Genomic DNA, 25,005 nt, shown 5'->3' on the forward strand with positions numbered 1-25,005 from the left:
TTCTGGTTTTTCAATTAGTTCATTGTAAATGGTATTTAAAATTTCTTGTCGTATTGAGGAAGAACCGTGCCAGATACATGTACCTTGAATCACACTACCACACACAGAACAGTTACACTAGTGCTTTGTTGTTTCGTAGCTTTTATAGTTACAGGGGACTTAATTAATCAATTGTGTTAGCGGAAATTTCCTTTCATTCTTTATTGTTATTTTATGCAGTCAGATTGCGTATTAATACTACTCAGGGCCAACCGGTTACGAGACTTCGTAACCGGACACACAGCTACTAAAATTATTGCATTTTAATAATTAAGCCCCCATGGTACCTATCTTGCCATTTTGTAAATTGCAGAAGTTGTCTTTATTAAAAAGTTTGGAACAAGGGTGATAAAAATGTCTCCAGTAAACTATTGCAAGGTTTTGTTAAACCTTCCGAGTGTGTTAAAGATTTCCGCTCCAGTTAGCTCTTGGTTAGAAGTCTGCCTGCCAATAAAACCAGTCCTGTTCATATCAGGTTAAATCTGGTCGCTGTAAATATCACTGTTAGGCAGTGGAAGCTCTCTAGAAAGTTTTCTCTGTCACGATGAATTTTTAAGGGGATGGGGGGCAGGGATGGAGACTGAGTCGTTAGAGCTCGTGAATCTACTATCGACAGAGGTCACCTTATTGTATCTTTGCGCATTGTAACCTAGCATATAGTATTATCACGTCATGCCAGAGTGTGCCACTTGCCCAATTTAAGAGTGGTGCTTGTGCAGTCTCTCTTTCAGTGTGTGTTCCTCACTTAGAGGTTTTAAGTCCAAATAGCCGCAAACTGAGAGCAACCGTGCTTCAAGTGCCTCGATGAAGACAACGTAATATTTTTCTTCCTGTTGTATGTGAAGCCTAATATTCTTTTCTCCCCTCTGCAATCTTGAGGTACGTGGGTTCCATGCTTCTTCTTTCTGGCCCATTGGAGGAGAAGCACCAAGGGTGTGGCTAGTAACAGACAGATGGCAACTTCAAGTGAAACGATAGTACTTGCCTCCTTCGCTCGCTATCTTGCAAGTAGACCACCAAAGAAAGTGTAATACAGTGGGAAACATTTTAAAACAAAACGTTCAGTTTTCCTAACTACCACAGCGCTGTGACTTGCGTGTTTCCGTGGATGATACGTCCAAGATTGATAGCTAACCTATTTATAAAAGTTGTCAAGCTTCACCTGCCCTTTTGGTGTCGTTACATTGCTGTCTCGTTCTAGTTGAGTTTTCCATTGTAATTATTACAGCTCCCCTGCCAGAACGTTAAAAAATATGTGTTAAATTATGATTTGTTTTCTGAGGATTATGTGCAAAAGCTCATATAGCCGGGGCTTAGGTTACTCTTTGCAGCCGTTGGGTTTAAGAAATGTTTCTGTAAACGTCGACACTAGATTATGTGTCATAGTGACCGTGTTTTCGGTGTTGGTATTAATTATTGTTAAGTTTCTGTTGTATGTTACTTAAAGTGATTCACTTTTGTTACTACAATTGTTCTAGGAAAATTTCTGTATGTTTACTAGTTTTTTATTTAATATTGTCAGATTTTACCGATTTATAAATCTTTATTCACAATTCCGAAAAGTTTCCTTGTATTGCTGGCTAAATTCTACTAAGCATGCTCCATGTGATAGCCGAGCAAAATCTGTTTAGTGTCTGCACGAACCATCACTGTCGGTACAAATGTAAGTATTCAGGGCGACGGTGGCTCGTCAACAAGGCTGCGAACTGAATCCCGGAGGACAGAATGAGACATCGACGCGCGAGTCAGTCTACGGGGGAGCAGAGTGTCCGACACCGCACGGAGCGGGCAAGGAGGAAAACACACTTCTGACTTTTTAAATCAACACACCGCCATCTGGCTGTATTGTTGTTTATGTAATTACGACCCATGTTTTGGCCTTTTACGCCATTTTCAAGTTCAAATGGTTCAAATGGCTCTGAGCACTATGGGACTTAACATCGGAGGTCATCAGTCCCCTAGAACTTAGAACTACTTAAACCTGACCAACCTAAGGACATCACACACATGCATGCCCGAGGCAGGATTCGAACCTGCGACCATAGCAGTCACGCGGCTCCGGACTGAAGCGCCTAGAACCGCTCGGCCACCGCGGCCGGCCATTTTCAAGTGTTTTGCTTTATGTCAAGCACTTGAAAATGGCATAAAAGCCCGAAACATGGGTCATAATTAAATAAACGACAATATAGTCAAATGATGGTGTCTTCATTTAAAAATTTTTGTATGACTGTTGCACAGTAACCTCAAAAACTGTTTACACTTATCACTAGCACAAGCGACTGAGAACTGTCCACACGCACATGGAAAAAGCACGAGGCGAAGGCTAGGTCCGCAGTAGGTTTTTCCTTTTTCTTTTTTAATTTACGGGCTCAGTTATAACCATACGAACGCGAGGACAACACGACACGTAGTGCCCGCATCTCGTGGTCGTGCGGTAGCGTTCTCGCTTCCCACGCCCGGGTTCCCGGGTTCGATTCCCGGCGGGGTCAGGGATTTTCTCTGCCTCGTGATGGCTGGGTGTTGTGTGCTGTCCTTAGGTTAGTTAGGTTTAAGTAGTTCTAAGTTCTAGGGGACTGATGACCATAGATGTTAAGTCCCATAGTGCTCAGAGCCATTTGAACCATTTGAACGACACGTAGTCTCCGAACGGAGATAAACTCGAACACGGCCGGGAATCGAAACCGAGCCCCTTCGATTAGCAAACAGTTGCGCTGACCGCGCAGCTACCGAGGCGGGCAATCAGGAGCTCAGGATTAGAACAGCCGCACTATGTCGGGACCTACTGTCGCGAATACCTGGATCAGTGGCTCCGCCCATGCTACGCTTCGCACGCGGCCTCCGCCGCTTTATTGTGTACCATCCCATCGAGATCAGTACGGCATCTCCTCCGCAATGACCTCCAAGCCAGCTGGCGGGGATACTAAAACCTCTTTTCATATTTTTATCTAAATTTTTTATCTCTACCCACGAGGGCCTTTAAAATCTTTCAGTTGCCTTCTATGGACAGTTTAGTGACCTGGAAAAAATCGTAAAATTGCATCATCTTAACATGCAGCCTGCGCATCAAGACTGCTTATTGTAAATTGGGTGCATTAACATCCATTCCATAAATTCTGTTATTACCTGTGGAGCACATGATTCCAATTCTTATGTATTGATGATACGCCTTACGGCAATAAACTTGCAAATTTTCTTGTGTGCTGTAAAGAGCAGCACTGGCCTCGAGTCAAATAAATGGTCTAGTCACATTAATGTGACTACCACCTATCTCCGAGGTCAACGTGCAATGACCTGCCACAGACTGCAGGTGGCAGGTGTAGCAGTGTAGGGTATATAAAGCTTTCTGGAGGGGGTTGGAGGGGAGGGGGTGGATGCGGAAACAGTGCATTCCTCGTCGTAATGCAGAAATAGAATGATTTATTTGACGTCCAAAAGGGCTGATCATTGGCTTTCGGCCGAGAGTGTGTAACGTAATCAAGAAAGAAAGAAAACTGTATCTGAACTCACTACCTTGCATAGTATTCAGAAAAGTCAGTAATTAAATTCAAATGATCGTTACAGCACTGAATGTTGGTTACGTTATGCAGTGGATTTTAGAATACTGTTAATTAGAACAGGCGCGCGGCTAGCCCGCGTTCTCTTAATCTCAGGGAAAAAATGTAAAATATTGCTTTAGTTTCACAGAGCAGACCTTGCCACAAAATGTGAAAATGAGAAAGTCATATCACAGTTATTCGTTATATTTTTTGCGGCCGCATGGAACATGTCGCACAGCACCTTCCAAATCAAAATGAGAAATGCACTGAATAATATGATATAATCTGCCGGCACTGCTGGAAGCTGTAAGAAAATGTTAAATATTATTATGTTACCTCGCTTTACCGGCGAGATGACTGCGATGCCTGAAATAAATATTTTTTTAAATGTGCCGCGTCTGCGGCCGTTGCCCTACCAGACTGGTACAGCGGCTTCCGCTAAATTAAATGCTGAAAATGTCTAAATTATTTACGGGACGAATTGCTGGCAACTTTACTAATTATTTTAAAAACATATTTGCTCAAACTCTATATATTCAAACAAAAATGCATTATGCTCCATTAAGTTTCGGGAATGCAGCCGCATGTATTCACCGTCTTCTTCTAATATTTCGGCTGTATACCTTTCAGCCATCTTCAGAGAGAGCCGTACGACTGACGCTCCAGCGCTCGCTCCATCCTTTTAAACTCGCGGACCGCGCCACTGCGCATGCGGCCACAGATGAACAAGGCGCCAGTGATGTTGATTGGCGGCAAAGACGTACAATATGCATGAGTTACGTCTGTGAGTGCGCATTCGATACATGCTGGGAGGTCGATGTATTACTGGGAGCTGAACTGTAGCGACGTCTTTGTAAGTTCAATATTGAAAGTGCCGGATTCCATGATTCATCTAATGTGAAACCGCTGTCTCTATTAATTAAATTCTTCGTCAAGCGAATTTCAATGGCGGTGGAGCGTCAGTCGTACGGCTCTCTCTGAAGATGGCTGAAAGGTATACAGCCGAAATATTAGAAGAAGAAGCTGAATACATGCGGCTGCATTCCCGGAACTTAATGGAGCAGTCTTTGCGCCGCGAAAACCTGAAGATTCACAAAAATTCATTAATTTTACACACGTTTTTACAACAACTCGCCTAATGGCGGATCTCAAGCTTCATGAACAAAAGACTCACGGCTAGCACACACATTTACTTAACACGCGAGTGTTACTCGTAACGAACACCAAAGAGAACAAAGAAATTATTACAGTGCTTTTTACTATTTATACATGTACTGAATTGTCCTTTTTATATGAGGCACAGATCATAATCACTAATTCATTTAACAAGATTTTCAAAGATAATAATATGTCATGGATTCAAAGTTAACAAATGCATAAAACGTCAAATAATTATGAATGTTCTAGATACACACATAGTACATTCGTGGAATGTTTACACAATCTTGCTTTATTGCTTCACTTGGTCGTGTTTAAATTATTTCACTTTCGCCGTGTGCGTGGCACTATATCGATACATGTTAACTGGTCTTACACACACGGAAAAAATTCTATCACACGCTTTTTATGACGACTGGCCAGGAGACGCTACAAGTGGAAGCATTTCCGAAATGGCTGAGTTTTTAAACCGTCCACCTGCAGTCATGGTTAAATTACACTGTGCATGGCAAAATGGCACTATCTAAAAACGAAGCTGACGCAGCTGTGATGCACCACGGGCCATAGTTAGCTGGGCTGAATGACATCTGTGGAGATGTACACGAGCGAATAGATGTGCAACTGTTGAGCAGCTGACCACCCAGATGAACCACGGGGCTACCAACAGTGTCTCCTCAACGAACATTCAGCGAACATCGCTATTTGCGGGCTTCAGCGTTAGGTAACTGGTTCATCGACCCTTGCTGACTGCTCTTCATCGGCGACGAAGGCTGGAATTTGCATGTCAGTACCCCAACTGGATGTTCACTGAGGAGTGCAGTTGACCTTTTCAGATGGGTCACGCTTCATGCTCCAGTGGACAGATGGCCGTAGGCGTATACGGCGTGAAACGTCTGAAAGCAAACACCCTGCAACCAGGAGGAAGTGTATCCGGAATGTTATCGTCATTCTGGAAGGACCAATGGATCAACGCAGGTTTACATCTATCCTTGTGGACCGTGTCTAGTTCTACATGTAGATTGTTTTTCCTCGACAGGATAGCCTCTACCATCAGGACAATGCAATGTGTCACACAGCCCGCAGTGTACATGTGTGATTCGGAAAGCACCAGGATGAATGTATCATACTCCCCAGGCCACCAAACTCTCCGAATTTAAACACAATATGTGGGACCTCCTCGATCGGGCTGTTTGCGCCATGAATTCTCAACCGACAGGCCACGGCATCTGGAAAGTCCATAGCACTGGACTCGGGATGGCTCCAAATGTTGGTACCTTCCAGAATTTCACTGGCACTTTTTCAGCACGTCTCGAGCTGCAGAAAGTGGATAGGTTTTTCACAGCTGGTCACATTAATGTGGCTGGACAGTGTGAACTAATTCTAGCTTTTGGGTAAATGGATTGTTACTGAATGCCTATGAATTGTGCATATCAAAAATAGTATTGATAATCAACGAACAGACACCTCTGCCCAGGACCATGGAACAAGATGTAGACTGAACTTACATTTACGAAGGAAGAATAAACATAAAACTCAAATGGTACAAATAGCTCTGAGCACTATGGGACTTAACATCTGAGGTCATCAGTCCCCTATACGTAGAACTACTTAAAAGTAACTAACCCAAGGACATCACACACATCCATTCCCGAGGCAGGATTCGAACCCCTGCGACCGTAGCGGTGGCACGGTTCCAAACTGAAGGGCCTAGAACCGTTCGGCCACAGCGACAGGCCATAAAACTCAAAACAGCGTTATATACTAATGAATAAAACTGATCATTACATTGGCTTAGGAGATTATAGAGATTACTGAAACCGAATTTATTCGAAAAGGCATTTGCAAGATGACAATTAAGCAACTACACTAAGTATTCTGTACTTACTTAGATACACAGAATATGAGTTTGGTAAACAATTTCACACAACGAAATAGCGATAACAGGATGTTTATCTTTTTGCATAAGACTTTCGCAGTATGTGTTTTTCTTTTCTGGAAAACCTTACTCCCAGAGCTATGGATTGTACGATGCTAAGCCTCTTTCTGATTACTACATCTCACTCATTCATTGTAGAGGGATGCAGACTTAGTTCTTCAGAGTAGAAGTCAGACTGGAAGCCAAACATCGCCGCTTTGGTCCTGCCGTCAGCTTAGAGTACGTGTAGTGTAACATGATGAGAGAATGTGCGTATAGTGTGCGTAGTAAGCCTAGTCGTGGGAAGCGAGAAATCAGTAAACAGTGTACCACTAGTCTTTTATATCATTAAATAACTTCTATACAAAACAATATTGTTCGTTAGTCTCCTACCTTGCTTTTAGGCAAGCGAGAAATCAGTAAACAGTGTACCACTAGTCTTTTATATCATTAAACAACTTCTATACAAAACAATATTGTTCGTTAGTCTCCTACCTTGCTTTTACCGTTCTCTCTACAGGGTCAGATTTTATTACATGGTTTCTGGCAATATTAGTGACAGCTGGTGATCGGACACTCTTCCTTATGCCACCACTCCCCACGGGACTGAATCTGTGTGCCTGTATGTTTGCGTTTACAATAATTCACACGTTCAAGTGTGTGAACGTTATCTAAATGTTTGCGTAGCGTGTAACTGAGGCAGGATGTTGGTACCAGACCGGTGTTCTCCCTGATGGATGTGGAAAACCGCCTAAAAATCGAAACCCGTTGTACTTCAATGAAATAAAGGAGTTTTACGCTTACAGGATGTAGCATTTTTCCTGATGTTTTTCATTAAATTCATTAAGGCAATCAGCGACTGTTGTCATTCGAGAGGACGTGGCCGGCCGCTGTGGCCGAGCTGTTCTAGGCGCTTCAGTCCGTATCCGCGCTGCTGCTACGGTCGCAGGTTCGAATCCTGTCTTGGGCTTGGATGTGTGTGATGTCCTTAGGTTAGTTAGGTTTAAGTAGTTCTAAGTCTAGGGGACTGATGACTTCAGATGTTATGTCCCATAGTGCTCAGAGCCATTCGAACCATTTTTCTTTTAGAATGAGATTTTCACTCTGCAGCGGAGTGTGCGCTGATATGAAACTTCCTGGCAGATTAAAACTGTGTGCCCGACCGAGACTCGAACTCGGGACCTTTGCCTTTCGCGGGCAAGTGCTCTACCAACTGAGCTACCGAAGCACGACTCACGCCCGGTACTCACAGCTTTACTTCTGCCAGTATCTCGTCTCCTACCTTCCAAACTTCACAGAAGCTCTCCTGCGAACCTTGCAGAACTAGCACTCCTGAAAGAAAGGATATAGCGGAGACATGGCTTAGCCACAGCCTGGGGGATGTTTCCAGAATGAGATTTTCACTCTGCAGCGGAGTGTGCGCTGATATGAAACTTCCTGGCAGATTAAAACTGTGTGCCCGACCGAGACTCGAACTCGGGACCTTTGCCTTTCGCGAGCAAGTGCTCTACCATCTGAGCTACCGAAGCACGACTCACGCCCGGTACTCACAGGTTTACTTCTGCCAGTATCTCGTCTCCTACCTTCGAAACTTTACAGAAGCTCTCCTGCGAACCTTGCAGAACTAGCACTTGCCCGCGAAAGGCAAAGGTCCCGAGTTCGAGTCTCGGTAGGGCACACAGTTTTAATCTGCCAGGAAGTTTCACTTTTTTTTTTTTTTTTTTTTTTTTTTTAAGATGACGTGGTGTATTCTGGATCGCTAGAAGTTTTTAATCCAGTCGCAAACTAGTTTAGATGGGAAACGAACGAATTAAGTTCTTCGTCACACGTCTGTTCATTCCGCAACTACTTCACTTCTCCGCAGATAACACCTAAGTGTCTGGTAGAAGGTTCTTCGAACTACCTTCACACTATTTCTCTATCGTTGCACTCTCTAGCAGCGCTTGGGAAAAATGAACACTTAAATGTTTCTGTCGGGTTCCGATTTTCTTATTTTGTTACTCTGATCACTTCTCCCTTCCTAAGCTGGCGACAGTGAAATATCTTCACATTCGTAGGAGAAGTCAGTGATTGAAATTTTGTGAAAAGATCTTGCAACAGCGCAAAAAGTTTTTGTTTTAAAGACTGCTACCCCAACTTCCTTATCATATCAGTAACGTTCGTTCCCCAGTTAGGCTAAAATACAAAACGAGGTTCCTTTCTTTGGACTTTTTCGATACCTCCGTCAATCGTAGCTGGTAATAAGCCCATACTGTACAGCAATACTCAAGCAGAGGACCAACAAACATTGTGTAAGCAGTCTCTTTAGCAGCCTTGTTGTATCTTCTAAGTGTTCTGCCAACAAAACGCAATCCTTGGTTTTCCTTCCCCGCAACATTATCCATGTAAACATTCCAATTTAACTTACTCGTAGTTGTAATTCCTAGTTATTCACTTGAACTGATAGGCTTCAAATTTGTATGATTTGTTGTGTAACTGAAATTTAATGGATTTCTTTCCGTACACATATGAATGACCTCAGACTTTTCCTCATTCAGAGACTTGTTTTTGATCTTCTGGTGACTTTAATAGACGGTAAATCACAGCAAGATCTGCAAACGATTTGAGTGGGCTGCTCAGATTGTCTCCAAAATCGTTTAAATAGATTAGAAACAGCAGAGGATCTATAACACTTTCTTGGGGATCGCCGGATATGACTTTTGTTTTACTCGACGATTTTCCGTCAGTTTTACATACTGTGACATTTATGACAGGAAATCACGAATACAGTCACACAACTGAAACACCACTCCATAGGCACGAACTTTGATTGGAAGTGGCCTGTGAGGAATGGTATCAAAAGCAATCTGGAAATCTAGAAAAACGCAATAAATTTAAGATTCCTTGTCAATAGACAGTTAATGCAAATAGTCGTCAGTTATATGAGTCTGCAATTCAGCGGATTAGTCATATCTCGTTTCTTGAGTATTGGTGTGACCTATTCAACTGGTACGGATCTTCCGTCAAGCAGCAATTGCATATGGTTACTAAGTATGGGGCTATTGTATCGGCGTACTGTGATGCGAACTTAATTGATATCCTGTCTGAAACGGAAGACTTGCCTTTATTAGCTACTTTAAGCAACTTCACTACATTGAGGATATCCGTTTTTAAGTCACTTATGGTGGCAGTTGTTCTTAATTCGAATTCTAGAATATTTACTTGGTCTTCTTGTGAAGTAATTTCGGAAAACTGTGCCTAATAACACAGTTTTAGTGGTGCTGTCATCAGTAATATAACCATTGGTATCGCGCAGTGAAGGTATTGAGCCGGCCGGGGTGGCCGAGCGGTTCTAGGCGCTAAGGTCTGGAACCGCGCGACCGCTACGAAGTTGAGTCCCATAGTGCTCAGAGCCATTTGAACCATTTGAAGGTATTGATTAGGTGTTGCCACCGGTGTACTTTACAGTCAACCAGAATCTCTTTGGTACTGAAAATAAATTTTGCGGAAGTCTAAATGCAGTGAGTCCATCGTGTGCCATCTATCTATCTGTATTATGTTGTCATGCGTGTAGACTATGAGAGTGCGTGATGGATGTTTTTGGTATCCATACTGGCTTCCATGAAGTACGTAGTTCCATTCCTGACGGGTCATTATGTTTGGACTCAAATTATTTTATAAAATTACCATAAATATGTATGTGAGTTACATAGAGGGAGAGTTCTGTGGTTTAGTTGTTTTGCTGTCTTTGGAAGGAACTTTAGGCTTTAGCACTGTGTAGACGGTGTGATCATTAAGGACGGAGAGGAAGCAGGGCTTGAGGAAAAGTCTGAAAGGAAATGCCCAATGTATTTTTCGGTTGCACCACGAAATAACTCCAAATATAAGTAGCTGGACATAAATTTGGACATGTCCTTGAGATTTCTAGTTCAGTGTGCTAACTACTAAGTCTCTCTCTCGGTTGCCCTTTTTGGAAATGGGAGCATGTGATACAGCAGGGCAGTTTTGTGGCTCACGTGGAGTGCTGTATAAGAGTGGCGGGGAACAGTTCTCTGCTGATGGGATCTGCGCTATATGAGGGTGAGGGTGGAGTTCAACGTGCCAGGTCGGTGGGGGTGGAGTTCAACGTTCCAGCAGATTCCGCTGGACCGTGGCGCGGTGTCCGCCTCCAGCCGTGTTCCAGATGCGCGACTCTCCAGAGCCGTCGCCTCGCGTTGGTCCCCACGTCACGTCTCTAACGACCCACTTGTCGGCGAGACAATGCCGGCCCACGGCTGTTCGGCAGTTCCAGGAATGCTCTCCGGGGCTGGAATGCTATGCTATGCCGAGCTCCCTCCGCATATCTTGTCGCGCTGACACGTGTTCCTGAGACCGCGCCATGGATGTCCACCCGTCACCGGCAGCCCAAGCCAATTCCGGTTCCAAAAACGAAGACTGATTCTCATCGACCAAAATATTGTGTGTAAACTGAAGAAATACTTCAAGCAGAAGGTAGTGCCCCAGCCGAACGGAGTGGAAATAAGAAATTTTCTGCTTTCCGTGTTGCATTCTAGTGCCAGTGCCTAAAAATGACACATCAGGACGAATCAAAGAAATAGGTGTAAGCAGTTTACACTATCCAGCGATTTAGACACCTACATTAGCGAAAACATTTCCTAAACCTAGAAATCAAAAAAACAGTGGTTTGTTAGTACTGAGCATTATTTTCACAACATCCTTTAGTGAATTATAGACTTCTCTAATTTCTCTACCTTCTATGAATTTAAATTTATTTTCCAAAAGGTGTTGGCTAATTTTGTTTGAAGTTAAATATTTTTTCAATAATTCGAAGTATTTACTAAATATTTGAGTGAACAAAATGAAAAATACAGTTAGAAAAGAGTAAACAAAAAATAACCAATTCCTAGTGCCAGAAAAAAATAAGAAAACTGTGATATTGAGCTCAACAACCGATGAAAGAAGTCAGTGTGTGTGTTTGAAGCTCATGGCCGCTCAACACCGAGGTCACATTAAAAAATGATTAGAGTGAAGGATGGGAAACAATTTACAACAAAATGAAATGTACCAAAAATAGAGAGGCAAGTAAATCTGAGAAGCATGTACAGCATAACATTGTACTGATGATGACGAGAATATGACGAGAGAAAAAATGCTTGCGAAATTTATCAGCCTATACTTTTCAGAGAGAAAGAAACCGTGAAAATGCAATCAGAAATGGTACTGAAGATTTTCATTTGAACTCTGCTAGTCATTGTGCAGTGTGTAATCGCCATGCATGCGCGGCACGATGAGTTTCGAGTAGCCATGCCAATCGTCTGCCACGTCACTAAGTGGCAATCGTTGTCGCGGTGGGCAGTGGTCATAGTCAGTGTATAAACAGTCTTCGAGGAGCAACGCACCAAGACTGCTAAAGGTTAGTGGGAAATTCTGGATCCAAACAGGAATCAGGGAATGGGATTGAACGCCATAAAAACTGTTCTTAGCAGCTTTATAAAAGTGTGGCATGTAAGAACACGCTTTCGTTTGGTTCATGACATTATACTGTTTGCTATAGCGCGGATGAACGGCAATAGCAAGTGGAATAAAGAATGAGATTTTCACTCTGCAGTGGAATGTGCGCTGATATCAAACTTCCTCATTCTGGAAACATCCCCCAGGCTGTGGCTAAGCCATGTCTCCGCAATATCCTTTCTTTCAAGAGCGCTAGTTCTGCAAGATTCGCAGGAGAGCTTCTGTAAAGTTTGGAAGGTAGGAGACGAGGTACGGGCAGAAGTAAAGCTGTGAGGAGGGGCCGTGAGTCGTGCTTGGGTAGCTCTGTTGGTATAGCACTTGCCCACGATGCCGGCACGGTAGCTCAGCGTGTTCGGTCAGAGGGTTAGCTGCCCTCTGCAATAAAAAAAAAAACTGAGTTAATGGATCAATGACGAACTGAAACAGGGTCTTGCGACGTCCGCCCCGAGAATATACAGCGAACAAAAACGAACGAAATGAGATTAAAAAAAAAAAAGAACGAAAGGCAAAGGTACCGACTTCGAGTCTCGGTCTCGGACACAGTTTTAATCTTCCAGGAAGTTTCAAGTGGAATAAATTAGTATACTTAGTTTGCAAGTAAGTCTAGAGAGTAATTTTACCAACACTACAATAATTTTTAAAGAAAACACTGAAACAATAATTGTACAAATGAACAATAAAACTGTTGAAGAGTTTAGGGTATTTGAAAATAACCACTGGATATACAGCAAAGGATGTAAATAGAAGATTAAAAATGACACTATATAATGCAAAATAGTAATTGCAGAATTATGCAAACTAATTTAGCCTTCAGTAAAATACAAGAAGTGGTAAACATTGGTTTACTAATCTGATAACACTATGTGAAAACCCTTCGGCTGAAACAGTAGCGCATATTATCACAGATGTAACTGGTAGCGAAGCATAAAGAAAAGAATGGCAATCCTTTAGAACGGAGGACTGACCTCAATATATGAAGGGCTTATTTCAGTAGTGGTACAAGTCCATTTTTGTTCATCTTGAGATACAGAGTCCTAAAGTTAAATGAGCGCCGAAAAATCTGCAGTTGAAATATTCAAGCATATGGCTTCTTGCTAGAGATGAACCTTTCTTTCTGTTTGTTTGGATCATTAATTTCAGAAGGATAGGCAGAAAAATTGAGGTAATGGACGTGTACCACTATTGAAATAAGCCCTTCATATGATACAACGATTTATTGATGAAAATAATAGTTTTCAATAACATACGATGGAAATAAATTTTGTGGAAAACTATCAAGGAAAGGAAGGATTCGAGGTTTGATAGCTACATAGAGATTGGTCTCTCGTAATAATAAGCGTAGATGGACAGACGCCTACAAAATTAGAAGCGACATAAAGGCATCAGTATGTAACTAGAATTATGCAAGGTATAAAATTAACAACAAACTCTGAGCTAAAGAAACTTGCACGGGGAAGCAATACATGGAAGAATAAACTGCTATCAATCAATCTACGGATTCAGAAGCTAGCAAGAAACCAACCATAACTTCTTGTGCGAGTGACTTTATTTAACAGCTGAACATACGTGTCGTTACTCTCTTCTCTTCGAGGAAGCCGTGTTCCTTTTACCTTCTGTTCTAAAAATTACTTCTGCACCCTGAGATGAACGTGCACAGCTGAGAGGAGAAGGAGGAAGAAATTAGTGCCTAACGTCCCGTCAACAACGAGGTAATTAGAGACGGAGTACAAACGTATTAGGGAAGGATGTGGAAGAAAATCGACCGTGACCTTTTAAAAGAACCATCTCGCCATTTGCCTGAAACGATTTAGGGAAATCACGGAAATCCTAAGTCAGGTTGGCCGGAGGCAGGCTTGAACCGTCGTTCTCTCGAATGCGTGTCCAGTGTGCTGACGACTGAGCCACCTCACTACATCTACATCTACATCTACATTTATACTCCGCAAGCCACCCAACGGTGTGTGGCGGAGGGCACTTTACGTGCCACTGTCATTACCTCCCTTTCCTGTTCCAGTCGCGTATGGCTCGCGGGAAGAACGACTGCCGGAAGGCCTCCCTGCGCGCTCGAATCTCTCTAATTTTACATTCGTGATCTCCTCGGGAGGTATAAGTAGGAGGAAGCAATATATTCGATACTTCATCCAGAAACGCACCCTCTCGAAACCTGGCGAGCAAGCTACACCGCGATGCAGAACGCCTCTCTTGCAGAGTCTGCCACTTGAGTTTGCTAAACATCTCCGTAACGCTATCACAGTTACCAAATAACCCTGTGAAGAAACGCGCCGCTCTTCTTTGGATCTTCTCTATCTCCTCTGTCAATCCGACCTGGTTGAGCAATACTCAAGTATAGGTCGTACGGGTGTTTTGTAAGCCACCTCCTTTGTTGATGGACTACATTTTCTGAGGACTCTCCCAATGAATCTCAACCTGGTACCCGCCTTACCAACAATTGATTTTATATGATCATTCCACTGCAAATCGTTCCGTACGCATACTCCCAGATACTTTACAGAAGTAACTGCTACCAGTGTTTGTTCCGCTATCATATAATCATACAACAAAGGGCCTTTCTTTCTATGTATTTGCAATACATTACATTTGTCTATGTTAAGGGTCAGTTGTCATTCCCTGCACCAAGTGCCTATCCGCTGCAGATATTCCTGCATTTCGCTGCAATTTTCTAATGCTGCAACTTCTCTGTGTACTACAGCATTATCCCCGAAAAGCCGCATGGAACTTCCGACACTATCTGCTAGGTCATTTATGTACAGGGTGTTACAAAAAGGTACGGCCAAACTTTCAGGAAACATTAGTCACACACAAAGAAAGAAAATATGTTATGTGGACATGTGTCCAGAAACGCTTACTTTCCATGTTAGTGTTCATTTTATTACTTCTCTTCAAATCACATTAATCATGGAATGGAAACACACAGCAACAGAACGTACCAGCGTGGCTTCAAACACTTTGTTATAGGAAATGTTCAAAATGTCCTCCGTTAGCGAGGATACATGCATCCACCCTCCGTCGCATGGAATCCCTGATGCGCTGATACAGCCATGGAGAATGGCGTATTGTATCACAGCCGTCCACAATACGAGCACGAAGAGTCTCTACATTTGGTACCGGGGTTGCGTAGACAAGAGCTTTCAAATGCCCCCATAAATGAAAGTCAAGAGTGTTGAGGTCAGGAGAGCGTGGAGGCCATGGAATTGGTCCTCCTCTACCAATCCATCGGTCACCGAATCTGTTGTTGAGAAGCGTACGAACACTTCGACTGAAATGTGTAGGAGCTCCATCGCGCATGAACCACATGTTGTGTTGTACTTGTAAGGGCACATGTTCTAGCAGCACAGGTAGAGTATCCTGTATGAAATCATGATAACGTGCTCCATTGAGCATAGGTGGACGAAACTAAAATGAGCTCTAACATGGAAATTAAGCGTTTCCGGACACATGTCCACATAACATCTTTTCTTTACTTGTGTGTGAGGAATGTTTCCTGAAAGTTTGGCCGTACCTTTTTGTAACACCCTGTATATTGTGAAAAGCAATGGTCCCATAACACTCCCCTGTGGCACGACAGAGGTTACTTTAACGTCTGTAGATGTCTCTCCATTGAGAACAACATGCTGGTCTGATATTCCGTAGGCTCTTACTTTATTTATCAGGCGACAGTGCGGAACTGTATCGAACGCCTTCCGGAAGTCAAGGAAAATGACATCTACCTGGGAGGTTGTATCTAATATTTTCTGGGTCTCGTGAACAAATAAAGCGAGCTGGGTCTCACAAGATCCTGTTTCCGGAATCCATGTTAATTCCTACAGAGTAGATTCTGGGTTTCCAGAAGTGACATGATACGCTGGCAAAAAACATGTTCTAAAATTCTACAACAGATCGATGTGAGAGATATAGGCCTATAGTTTTGCGTATTTACTCGACGAACCTTCTTAAAAACTGGGACACGATCGCTGTTTCCGTAATCCATGTTTGTTCCTACAGAGTAGATTCTCGGTTTCAAGAAATGACATGATTTTCGAGCAAAAAACATGTTCTAAAATTCTACAACAGATCGATGACAGAGATATAGGCCTATAGTTTTGTGCATTTATTCGACGACCCTTCCTGAAAACTGGGACTACCTTTACTCTTTTCCACTCACTTGGAACCTTCCGTTCCTCTAGAGGTACACGGCTGTTAGAAGGGGGGCAAGTTCTTTCGCGTACTCTGTGTAGAATCGAATTGGTATCCCGTTAGGTTCAATGGACTTTCCTCTGTTGAGTGATTTCAGTTTGCTCGGAGCAGATCTGAGATGTGCGTCTGGCCACGCACTTCGAAGTCGCCGTGTGGTCGATCGGCAGTTGAAAACTATGTTCTGCGCCATCTGGCGGAATGGCCAGCTTCTGGTCGCCGGTGCACCAGAGCCGTGTGTGGCAGAACGGACAAACGGAGCGGTGGGCAGTCGACCGGCTCCGGGAGCGCGCGGAACGCGAACGAACGCTTTCGGAGTGAAGGGGAGAGACGGCGCTAAAAACTGACAGCAGAGGACCTGGTACGGCGTATGGAGCCCTCTCGCCGCACGGGGTGTATGTGGGAGCAAACAAGTGTGCAAGACGGATCACTGCTGTTGTTTAAAGCGACGTGGCCCAGGCGGAGTTCTTCGTGCAGTCAGATATACGGTACTATATCATGTGTGCGCTCTTAATTTGCAGAAGGCCTGTAAATCCCTCTATACTCTGGATATAAAATCCGGCTCCAGTTCCATTTTTTGTGGCGGGCCTCAAATGTCGAAATCAGTAACCAGGCGTCCACCTGCAAGTAGCGCATCGCCACTTTAAAACTGACTACAGTGCACAAGAGTGGTGTGAGCGAGAGAGTAGTTTCATGTCGTGATTTTTTAAGTCCGGTATGATACATCATGAAATAAGATTGATACGCATTAACGTGACAGTACGAGAGAGAGAGAGAGAAAGATATTCTTTATTACTCCGTGGCCTAGCGCGCTTAGATAATTATTCTTAGATAGTAAGCTCTTGTTCTTGTTACGATTTACTTATCACGAGAGAAGAGTCTATTCTTTATTGAATAGTACAAATCGTCGCCATTGCGAAACTATGAAGGAAATTTTTATATACATCTATATATATCATGGGGAATCGCTAATTCATGTGTGACAAGAATTGCATTGACACTAAGGTCAATAAAACGTTGTTCATTTCAAAAAGGTGCGTGTTATTTCCACAAACGACGTATACTCAAGTGTGATCTATTAATGAATACCAGCTCGAGAATAATTCCGACGGTAGCGTTCAGTTCTAATTAAGGGGCTCCGGAAAGGCTCAAAATCATGAAAAGTTCAATTTTTACTTTTTTGCGTTTTCTGAATCTGCAGACTATTACCTTTTAATAGATACATAATTTATTCAATTCCAAAGACTACAACTATTTTTAAATTTTTTTTGAAATGTGTTCTACATCGGCGTGACCCACTGTGGCGCTGTTAAACTGCTGTCAAATGGTGTTATTATTAACGTCCGTGTTCATCAGGAACATTTTAGTGATGTGAGATAAAGTATATGTTGTGACTAACCTGTGATGGTTCAATATATATCGCTGGTGTGATTGTCGATTGTTTCATGTTTATTTACTCTGTCGTTATCTCGAAAATATTCGTAATTAATTCTGTTTCTTGAGTCTCTGTTTTGTTGAAGTATAATAATGAGTAAAAGTAAAGTTATTAGAAATCCTCTGAAGGCTTTTAAGAAAAGGAGAAATGTTGGAAAGCCAAAGGTATGTGTTATTACTGTAAACAATAAAGACAATAACCAAGTGAGTGAACCTAACCTCTCAAGTACACCTGCCCATAGCAGTCAAAGTGGGAAAGAAAATACTTCACAGAAGAAGCTTGGTTCAATGAGTGAAAACTATGAATGTTTTATGGGCGAATCGGATGTGAATGAAATATTTGATATGTCGGTTCTCAAAGGAATTTTTTCAAACTGTGTAAGACGTATTCATTGTAGTGAAGTTGGTCTGGAACTCTCCATAATAAAGCACGTAGGACTTGCTAGTGAAATACAACTGAAATGTGATAAGTGTTCATACATGACCACCTTTTGGAACAGTGTTGCAGTAACTGCAACTGAAGAAAATGGTAGCAAAATCTACGAACACAACAACGAGCGATGCTTGCTTTAGACAAGGAACGCCTTCGGGCTGCAGACAGGGCTGTAAAGAGTCTAGAAACACAAGCAAGAGTAAACGGGAGGAGGAACAAGAGGAAGCTGGAGGAGGAGTTTGCAGAAGATGAAGATAATCCAGCCTATGGACCTGGAATGCACTAAAAAGTTAATCCAATCTTTGTCGCACGATTCCCAAAACTTTTATTTTCTCATACTAATTACATGTTTTCTAAGGATCTTCCAAACATATTTGTTTCAAGCTTTCAGTAAATGTTACACAGTACCTTCTACATAATTTAACACAGCCTTTTTCCAAAAAACTGTATATTTTTGAATATATAAATAAAAAATTGCAAAAAAATGTTGTGAATTTTCATTACAATTGAAAAAAAATCATCTTTAATAACTGAACTAAAATTTTGTAAAATCCCTGTGTTAAGTTGTAGCCCATATTCCAATAAATAATCTGTAAAAAGTTCAACTTCCTACCTCAAATACTTTGTGAGGAAAGGTGTAATTTATAAGCGTTATTTTAACATTGCAAGTATAGGGCGTTCCGGAGCCCCTTAATTAATTTGATGCTTTCTTCGGAAAATAACTGATTTCGCGGATCATTTTTTTGCCATCAATGTTTCTAAGAACTGAAGGCAAATCTGATTGCTATGCAACGGAGCCCCGATGAAGCTTTCTCCGCAACTTTGATTAACACTTTCAACTTCAATACAGCATCTGCAGCAGCTGGAGCAGATTGCCATAACAACGGAAGCGTAAAGTGTGAAAGCAGTTTCACCCATCGCCCTGTGTCCTACCAACGGTGTATGTATTCACTACAACATAACATACACACCGACAATCACTCATACATATAAAGCCACAAAACAAGGCGGTGTGGGAAACATCTCAGTATAAAAGGCTCAGTATAGGCAAAATACAAATGACAGTAGGTGAAGATAGCTGAGTGATTCTATACCGGGTAGCTGTCCGTGGTATTTATTTCCTTCGTGTTGTGCGACGAATTTGTTTGCACGATCGTGTTTGACTGTCTACAACTGAACTGCTTCGTCACGTGAGGGCAAGCCTTCGGATACTCCTTCTTATTCTGTGATATTTACTCATGTCTTTTCCTTTACTAGAGCCTTAATTAAAAGTGTTCCACTGGTTCAAGGAAGATTGAGAGTAGATTAATTGTTCCTTTAATGAGGAAATAATAAGATCCAATTTAATATATTGCCTTTTGGGAGAGACATTAAGACTGAACATAATTTCCTGCTGTGATTAGTCTGTTCCTGTTTTCTTACTTAGATAGTATCAGTATTTTATTAATGAGTTATCTTTAACGTCGTTTTGTTACTTTTAAAAGAATCGAAAATTTTAAAAAAATGTATTTCCTTACCTTAAGTAAATTTTGAGTATTGCTCTCATTGAGGGAGCGCGTTAATATACTGTATGTGGCGTTAACTGTTTCATTAACAATATTTCTTGCGAATGAATGCACAGTACAAGGTCGAACTTGTGTGTGTGTGTGTGTGTGTGTGTGTGTGTGTGTGTGTGTGTGTCTGTGTGTGTGTCAGCCTAATCCACAACTCCACCCTTTTGAACTAATTTTTATTGTTTTGGTTAAATGTCAAATCGTTTAAGTTTGCCATCTGGTCCAGAATACTTGATTTACAGCAAGTGTATATGGCATTAGAGATGTTACATAACTTCTGTTACACAAATTTCCGCGATTGAATGAGACAAACTCAAACTTACAAACCTTAAAGAAATAACGGACTGAATTTCATGAAACGTATCAAAGTGCAGAAGTCATGATGTGCCACGTAAAAAAAGCATCTTACAGCTCTAAACTTTAACCGCAAATCTCTCTATGATGCACAACTAACACCTCCGTGACGTTATCGCATTTGCTGAATGAATACGCCACGAAACACAGTGTTGTTCTTGGGTCAATTCCTATTTCCTTTACTCTGTCCGGCAAGCTCCTGAAACTGAAAATATTACTGAAGATTGGGTTTAAAGAGTGTTTTATAAGGTGTTTCACTGGTCTTTATATTTTCTTAGGATTCTTCCAGTGGCTATCCTTGGAATCTGCTTTTCAGTTAGTAGTTTTATACAGTCATACTGTTTTAAATCTGACTGAAAGCATACTCCTGCTTTTCAGTTAGTAGTTTTATACAGTCATACTGTTTTAAATCTGACTGAAAGCATACTCCTAAATAGTTTTCGATCGTGGCTGTTTGCAGTGATCGACTATCAATCGTCTAATCCAACAATGGGTGTGTCCCTCAATTTAACATTAGTACGCCAAATTCGTTTATGTCGTAAGCCATTGCCAATACTTACAACGAGTGTTGCCCTATGGAGTTATTCTTCCTGCGCGCCAAAATTTTACAGAACTACAATTTCCTCATACATAATACCACCATTCACGGACAGATTCAGGAACCTCATTTACTTATACATTAGATCATTTAACTGTATTGGTAATAGTATCGGTCCTAAAACTGCCTTGTAAAATACTGAGATCTACTTACACGCCTGAAAATTTGTCTCCATTAATAATGGCCTGCTGAGTTCTGTACGCTAGGACGCCGGAATCCAATAAGTAGGTAGTATCATGTTGCACATAACGGTAGTTTCACCGTCCGAATAGTTCTACGAAAGACACGACTAACCTATTGTTGTATCGCTACGGGATATGATTATGAATTTCATTCAAAATAAAGATAGTTCTACTTGAAACAGTTCCACATCAGGAATTCAGGGACCAACACGGCACTTGATAATACCTTCAACACGAGATACAAGTTAGCGGATGAGGTGGTAATTCCATGCGGTGAATTGTTTAGCGTAAGCGATATTGTAGCGTAGTACATGTAGCATGCACACGGAGTTTATTAAGCTAAAGTTACCTCTCGATAGGGCAAATGGTTAATTACCTACCGTAATCAGAGAAAGATCTGCCATTTGTCTCTGAGAGAAGAACTTTCATTATTATAGATAGAAAAGAGAAAACAAGAGTGTAGGGTCACAGAACTGGTCTCGCTTATTAAAAACAGAAATACTCATGTAGCATCAGGAAAAAGGAAGCAGGCCGAAATTGGAAGTAAACAGCAGCGCACTTATGGATTCAGATTTGAATAAACGTCGCAAGGATAAGCTATTCCCTAACAGTGCTGGTGCATTTACTACCATAAAGACCTCTGTACTACATAGTGATTATAGATTAGGAATGCGAAATAATCTAGGCGAATTAAAGCATCAATTGTGGGTCACACATGACAACTGAATCTTTTGTAAACCAACTACATCAAAAGCCATATTAGAATAAAATTTCAGGAAACATTTTGGAGAATGGGGTAGGTTCATTTCCTAATCATCCAGTTTTATAGGGGAGGGCTTCAGTCTGAGAGGTATTGATTGCGAAATTCACGTATTTAAAAATGATACCAGGGACAGGGATGAGGGTGAGATTGTACTGAAATCTTTTTCTGAAAAGTACTGCAAGGTGTTACAAAACTAAAAGACTCGAACTTTAGCAATCAGTTATCCTAGACTCATAGCGAAGTGTTCATAAGGCTTTTACAGCACCAATGGTTACAGTTTATAAGTAATGTTTCAATAATGGCATGGAAATATTTTTGTTAGAAACGAGTAACAGGAAACAAATTGCAGTGCATATGACTTCTTCTTCTTCTTCTTCTTCTTCTTCTTCTTCTTCTTCTTCTGCTACTCCCTTTGTCCTGCAACGTACACAGGGCTGACAGGGTCAAGTACGGAATTGGCTTGGTTAATCTTAAGGGGTGGCTAGATGCCCTTCCTACCGTTACCTCCTACCCCTCGGGACGGAATTAGTGTACCACAGCTGCCTGCATCCAGTGGAAATCATGAAATAGTGCGAATGTGTTTCAAATGTCTGAGTCGTGTAACTGAGGCAAGATTTGGGGACCATCCCGGTATTCAGATAATGGGATGTGGAAAACCGCCTGAAAACCACATCCAGGCTGGCCGAAACACCGGCCCTCGTCGGTAATCCATCGCGCGGATTCGATCCGGGGCCAGCGATACTACCCGAATCCAGGTTCAAATGGCTCTGAGCACTATGGGACTCAACTGCTGAGGTCATTAGTCCCCGAGAACTTAGAACTAGTTAAACCTAACTAACCTAAGGACATCACAAACATCCATGCCCGAGGCAGGATTCGAACCTGCGACCGTAGCGGTCTTGCGATTCCAGACTGCAGCGCCTTTAACCGCACGGCCACTTCGGCCGGCCCCGAATCCAGGAAGCAGCGCATTAGCGCTCTCGGCTAACCTGGTGGGTTAGTGCATCTGAATACTGAAAGTCATATATTCAGCTCTGTGCACGAAGATACAGAGTAGAAAGGTATAACATTCAAAGCATTGTACAATAAGCCTTAGATTAGTATAAGCCAAGAAAAATTGTTAAGGCCAGGAAAGGCCCGCCTAGGTTCATTAGCCGTATCAGGAACTTGTTGCGAAAGCAAAGAGAGCTCCATCACAGATTTAAGTAAAGTCATAGACCTGTTGACAAACAAAAACTGAACGAAGCGAAAACGAGCGTTGCGAGAGCGTTCAAACTGTTCGAAACAAAAATTTTGCTATATGGTCTGTCCAAAAACTTATTAGATTTGTTTCACAGTGTCGAAGATAAAACAATGCTCACAGCTCTGAAGGCATGCGTTTCAGAGCCCGTGTTCACTGAACATTTTTTCTTCGAATGATCGTTCCATGCACATCCCTGAATGCTCACTATTCGTCCTTGAACAGTACCTAAAATAAGCAATGAAACACATGAACTGATGATGCCTCAGAAGACTAAGAAAAGGGTCTTGATAATGATCACAAAGAAGAACGAAGCAGCTACATGTGAAGATTATTATATCTCATACTACTAGTGAGTATGATTATACAGGGTGGTCCATTGATAGTGACCGGGCCAAATAACTCACGAAATAAGCAGCAAACGAAAAAACTACAAAGAACGAAACTCGTCTAGCTTGAAGGCGGAAACCAGATGGCGCTATGGTTGGCCCGCTAGATGGCGCTGCCTAGGAACCCCCATTTTTATTACATATACGTGTAGTACGTGAAGAAATATGAATGTTTCAGTTGGACCACTTTTTTCGCTTTGTGATAGATAGTGCTGTAATAGTCACAAACGTATAAGTACGTGGTATCACGTAACATTCCGCCAGTGCGGACGGTATTTGCTTCGAGATACATTACCCGTGTTAAAATGGACCGTTTACCAATTGCGGAAAAGGTTGATGTATGGTTATTGTGATCAAAATGCCCAACGGGCGTGTGCTATGTATGCTGATCGGTATCCTGGACGACGTCATCTAAGTGTCCGGACCGTTCGCCGGATAGTTACGTTATTTAAGGAAACAGGAAGTGTTCAGCCACATGTGAAACGTCAACCACGCCCTGCAACAAATGATGGTGCCCAAGTAGGTGTTTTAGCTGCTGTCGCGGCTAATCCGCACATCAGTAGCAGACAAATTGCGCGAGAATCGAGAATATCAAAAACGTCGATGTTGAGAATGCTACATCAACATCGATTGCACCCGTACCATATTTCTATGCACTAGGAATTACATGGCGACGACTTTGAACGTCGTGTACAGTTCTGCCACGGGGCACAAGGGAAATTACGGGACGATGACAGATTTTTTGCACGCGTTCTATTTAGCGACGAAGCGTCATTCACCAACAGCGTTAACGTAAACCAGCATAATATGCACTATTAGGTAACGGAAAATCCACGATGGCTGCGACAAGTGGAACATCAGCTACCTTGGCGGGTTAATGTATGGTGCGGCATTATGAGAGGAAGGATAATTGACCCCCATTTCATCGATGGCAATCTAAGTGGTGCAATGTATGCTGATTTCCTACGTAATTTTCTACCGATGTTACTACAAGATGTTTCACTGCATGATAGAATGGCGATGTACTTCCAAAATGATGGATGTCCGGCACATAGCTCGCGTGCGGTTGAAGCGGTATTGAATAGCATATTTCATGACAGGTTGATTGGTCGTCGAAGCACCATACCACGGCCCGCACGTTCACCGGATCTGACGTCCCCGGTTTTTTCTGTGGGGCAAGTTGAAGGATATTTGCTATCGTGATCCACCGACAACGCCTGACAACATGCGTCAGCGCATTGTCATCACATGTGCGAACATTACGGAAGGCGAACTACTCGCTGTTGAGAGGAATGTCGTTACACGTATTGCCAAATGCATTGAGGTTGACGGACATCATTTTGAACATTTATTGCATTAATGTGGCATTTACAGCATACGTTCTCAGAAATGATAAGTTCACAAAGGTACATGTATCACATTGGAACAACCGAAATAAAATGTTCAAACGTACCTACGTTCTGTATTTTAATTTAAAAAACCTACCTGTTACCAACTGTTTGTCTAAAATTGTGAGCCATATGTTTGTCACTATTACGGCGCCATCTATCACAAAGCGAAAAAAGTGGTCCAACTAAAACATTCATATTTCTTTACGTACTACACGAATATGTAATAAAAAATGGGGGTTCCTATTTAAAAAGCGCAGTTGATATCCGTTTGACCTATGGCAGTGCCATCTAGCGGGCCAGCCATAGCGCCGTCTTGTTTCCCCCTTCAAGCTAGACGAG

Source organism: Schistocerca serialis, chromosome 4 (assembly GCF_023864345.2).
Source record: "Schistocerca serialis cubense isolate TAMUIC-IGC-003099 chromosome 4, iqSchSeri2.2, whole genome shotgun sequence".
Lineage (NCBI taxonomy): Eukaryota > Metazoa > Arthropoda > Insecta > Orthoptera > Acrididae > Schistocerca > Schistocerca serialis.